Here is a 4,871-nt window from a genome sequence, read left to right as displayed (position 1 = left end):
TCCCCACGCGCCCGCCCTCCCGGCTCCCCACGCGCCCGCCCTCCCGGCTCCCCACGCGCCCGCCCTCCCGGCTCCCCACGCGCCCGCCCTCCAGGCTCCCCACGCGCCCGCCCGCCGGGGCTCTCGAGCCGCATCTTACCTGACACGGCTCAGTTCCAGCTCTGCGGAGCCTCCCCACGCGGTGGCAGCCCGGGTTGCGGCCTAGCGGTGGCGAGGATCCGATTGGATGCCCAGCTGGTGGGTGGAGTCTCAGCCCGTGCTCTGGGCTGGCGGTCCTTGCAGCCCGCTGGGCCCCACTGGGGACTGTGAGGAGAAGAACCGGGGGCCCCAAGGGTGGAGTGGAGCGTCTAGCCCACAGGAGCGAAGGGAGACGTGTAGGGGGTGTGCAGCTGAAGACTCTTCCATCGCAGGGGCAGGAGTCAAGTTCACTGACATTTCCCCAACATAGTTCCCCTCCTTCATCCCACAATGGACAAGCCTGATGAAGCAAGTTTTGTTTGTTTCGGAGAGGTCTTTTGTATCTTGGTGTTGTGTGATTTTTCTGAGGGAGAGATGAACAAATGACTATTCATTCCTGACAGGGCCCTGAGGACAAAGACTCCCACACAAGTCTAGTTTAAATGTATTTATTGGGGTTACTTATGTGGGTGAAGGGTTGCCTGTAAGACTATGAGTCACTCTCCATGTCTATCATGAAAGGCCCATCCCACCATGAATGACATCTCAGGAAACATGCAACTCTAGAGCTTTCCACTCAGATTGGAGATTCCTTTCCCCTAGTAATTGTTTATTGCTTCTATAACTTGATGAGGCCTACTGTACATTCCAAGCTTCCTGCACCTCCTTCCTTGAGCTTCATGAGCCTTGTGAGCCTGTCTTCCCTCCGGAAGGGAATGTGTTTCAGTTCAGAGGTGTAGTAGTTGAGTGAGTAGAGACTCAGAAGGATGGGACACAGATGAAGCTTTAAGGAGAGGATCTGAGGTTCATGGTCAGCAAATGCAGAGCCTTCACAGCCCCGAGCTTTTATTCAGTATTGAAATAATGGAGGAAATGAATTTACAGGAAATATTGTGCCAAGAACACGTATGACATACAATAACAAGTGATGGAGCTCAGTTCTGCAGAAGGCGAATCAAAGACAAGATAGCGTCCAGCTGTCTCTTGGAAAACAAGAGAACGTTTGGACATTGGCGGAACACCGCCTCCCAGTCAAGGGCAGAACACAGCCTTGGGACAGTAAGAATGATAGGGGATAGGCTTGTGTTTTCCTTTGTCACGGACTTCAGCTCTGGGAAAGAGTTTAGTTAGTAACAGAAAAGAAAAACATTTTACTTTGAACTTTGCTTGATTTATGTTTTACACGCTGTATCCTTGGGTGACCCTGCTCATGAGGTATAAAGAGCCACTCTTAGACTTAAACTTGCCTTTCTCCACTTGAGAGTTTGGTCCTTTGCCTTCAATCATTCCCTTGTCCACCAGCAGATCCGAGTCTCTACAAACAAGAAAGGTCAGCGGTTAAGAACACTGGCTGTTCTTGCAGAAGACCCTGGTTCAAATCCCAGCACCCACATGGCAGCTGACAACTGTCCATAACTCCAGTTGCAGGGGATCTGACAGCCTCTTCTGTCCTTGGCGGGCATTGTAAGAGCCAGGGAGGCAGTGCATGACCATACGGAAATAGAGTCCTACAGGCTCCTGGAACCTTGCTCATATGAACCTACAGCAATAGTGTCAGCATGAACAAGACCCATGCAAACTCAAGCAGACAAAAACCCAGCATAGAACTGTAGAAATGGGCATCAGGCCCCAATATTAGCCAAAGAACTATTGGTAGCTGATTACTACTAGGTAAGGAAGAGCTGATCTTCTTTAAGGGAGTGACTCTAGATAGGCTGACTAGACCCCAGTGGATGAATTCACACTGAGGACCATCCACTAACTTGACTTGATAGGCCTTAACATTAAATGAATGAACTCCAGTGGGAGGACTATGGGAGGCTGCTGATGGGGAAGGGGGTATAAAGATGATTAAGATGTTGTGTATGAAATACACAAAAATTCAATAAAAAAATAAATCTAGCAGCTGGAGAGATGGCTCAGCAATTAAGAGCAGTTGCTGATGTTGCAAAGGACCTGGGTTTACTTCCCATCACCCAAATGGCAGCTCTAGTTCCAGGAGTTCTGCCGCCCTCTCCTGGCTTTCATGGACATTGCATGCACATGTTGCTCATACATACACTCACAAAACATATACACATAAAATAAAGAAATATTTTCTAAAAATTAAACTCAAGGCTGGGTAAGGAAGTACACATCTTGTAACTCCAGCACTTAAGAGGTAGAGGCAAGAGGATCAGGAGTTCAAGATTATCCTCAGTTACATAGGGAGTTTGAGGTCAGCCTGCACAGTGTAAGATTCTATTTTAAACAAAGTTAAATCCAAGTGACAGTCTCCGAAGTCTGAGTTACTTGGCGATAATAAGACAGTGTGGCGTGGTGGCACATGCCATTAATTCCAGCACTCAGGAGGTAGAGACAGATGGATCTCTGTGAGTTGAAGTTCAGCCTGGTCTACATAGTGAGTTCCGGGCCAGCTAGGGCTACAGGGAGACCCTATCTCAAATAGACAAAAGAAAGAAAGAAATTGTTTGCCAAATGTGTTGGCACAGGCCTTTAATCCCAGCACTCTGGAGGTAGAGGCAGGGGGATCTCTGTGAGTTGGTAAGTCTGGCCTACATAGTGAGTTCCAGGTCAGTTGGGGCTACAGAGAGACCCTGTCTCAAAAAAAAAAAAAAAAAAAAAAATGTGGCTGGGCATGGTAGCACATGCCTTTAGTCCACTTGGAAGACAGACGCAGGTTGATCTCTGTGATTTCAAAGCCAGCCTGGTCTACAGAGCAAGGCCAGTTCAGCCAGGGCTACATAGTAAGACCCTGTAAAAAAAAAATGTGAAAAATTCTAGGCTACATTTAGCATCTGCAAGAAACTGAATGTGAACTAGTCTGCTGGCACACCTGCTTGATGTCCCTGGGTCTGGAACAAGCATCCCTGGAGGAGGGAAGAAGCAGTGGTAGTTCACTGCTGACCTATTCCCTTATTGCCTCTCACCCTCTGAGTTATGGAAGCCGCATTCATGGGTTGATCAGTGACAAGCTGGAGTACTGCTGAATTTGGCCCTTGAAGGACTGGGTTTCCCCTGGCTCCCCAACCCCAGTTTCTAACTGCCCAAGGAAAAAGGGCCACAGGGCGATGGATGACCCTCACAATTCTTCACTTGCCTGTGAGGTCTCAGAAGAAATGCCAACAAATCAGATCACATGTGACTTCCGGCCAAGGACTCTTTGAATATCTTCACTGAAAAAAAGTCTATCATATCTTGGGGCTGGAGAGATGGCTCAGTGGTTAAGAACACTGGTTGTTCTTGCAGAAGACCCAGGTTCAAATCCCAGCACCCACATGGCAGCTAAGAAATGTCCATAACTCCAGTCCCAGGGGATCAGACAGCCTCTTCTGACTTCCGCGGGCATTGCATGACACGGGTGCACTTACCTACATGCAGGCAATACACGCATTCACATAAAATAAAAATAATAAATAAAAATTTTTTTAAAAGTATATCTTTAAAACTTTGGTTCTAGGGTTTGCATGATGGCCCAGAAAGTAAAGGCCTTACCAGCAAGCATGACTACCATTGCCGTAAGTTGTCCTCTGCCTTCCACAAGTACACCATGGCACATGTACACTCTAACACACAAAGAAATGCAATTTAAAAAAATTCAAAAACTGCGGTTCTGACCCAAATCTTTTGCTTCAGAATAAAAATTGTGATTCCTCAATTGTTTAGAAAAAGTGTGTTTATGGCATTTAATATTCAATATTTATCTCAGAAATGATTCTCTGAGCCCTATAGGCTCACTGTGCCTCTTTCAGCCTTCACGCTACCATAGTACATAGCATGTGTGCCTACAGGTCTTGCACTGGCTCCTAATTACATCTTATACCCAGTGAGTCTGCTTAGCAGGTAAAGGTGCTACAGCTAAAATTCCTTCCTGGAGGAGGAGATGTAAACAAAGCCCACCCCCTCCTCCCTTGGTCCCAACAACAATCCGAGTATGATTCCACCAAGGTTCACTCTGGGGAACTAATGAGTTTATTGGGCCTACAGAGCAGTGGGAGAATGGTTACTTACCAGAGTGTGGGTGCTTCCTCCTTCCTGTTCCCCAAGTCTGCACTGGAAAGTCTTCACCCATCATGGATGATGGCTTCCTCGTGGCCACAAAAATGAAGCCCTCTCCCTTAGTCTTCCCTGGACTGTATACCTAGTCCTTCCTCAGGCCACATGAAATTTAGGGCCCAATTGCTCATAATGGGTTTAAAGGAGTGGCTGGATATTCATGTAATAGTCCTGTGACCCTCCCTGCCCTCCTTCTATACTGAGACATCAACAATCAAGAAGCCCAGCTGTGATGACCTTTTGCAATTGGGCACAGCTGAGCTCAGGAAGATAGCCTCTGCTTTGCTTGAAGGACAGTCCTGTACAACAGGTGCTTTGCCATCAAGCCTGAGGACCTGAGTTCTATTGCTTGGACCCACACTGCTGAAGGGGAGAATTGATTCCTGGAAATTATCCTCTGACCTCCATGTGTGCACCCTTCCCTTCATACTCAGTAAAGAAATACATGTTTAAAAGTTTTTAAAGCATCTGCCACTGTTTTCTTTTCTTTTCTTTTCTTTTTTCTACACTGGGTTACTTTCTGGGAGTCTCTTTGGCCACCCTGGCCAACAACTCAAAGGAAGGTATCTCCTATCTGGCATTGTTGCTTGTTATGTAGCCTTTAGCTATGCATATGGACTCTTAAGAAATTATATTGG

At 47.1% G+C, this 4,871-nt stretch overlaps 1 protein-coding gene across 1 annotated transcript in view; it reads right to left on the bottom strand.

Moving 5' to 3' along the window:
• Blvra (biliverdin reductase A) overlaps positions 1–243 on the bottom strand; it is a 46,117-nt gene extending 45,874 nt beyond the window's left edge. Inside the window, exon 1 of the mRNA XM_029562973.1 lies at positions 140–243. The gene's annotated coding sequence lies outside the window, so the exon portion shown is untranslated. The remainder of the gene's footprint in view (positions 1–139) is intronic.
• Between the last annotated feature and the right edge of the window lie 4,628 nt (positions 244–4,871).

This window comes from Nannospalax galili, unplaced genomic scaffold (assembly GCF_000622305.1).
Source record: "Nannospalax galili isolate Female #2095 unplaced genomic scaffold, S.galili_v1.0 scaffold735, whole genome shotgun sequence".
Classification (NCBI taxonomy): Eukaryota; Metazoa; Chordata; class Mammalia; order Rodentia; family Spalacidae; genus Nannospalax; species Nannospalax galili.
Note: the sequence above shows the minus strand (reverse complement) of the source record. Positions and strands in the feature narration are given on the sequence as shown.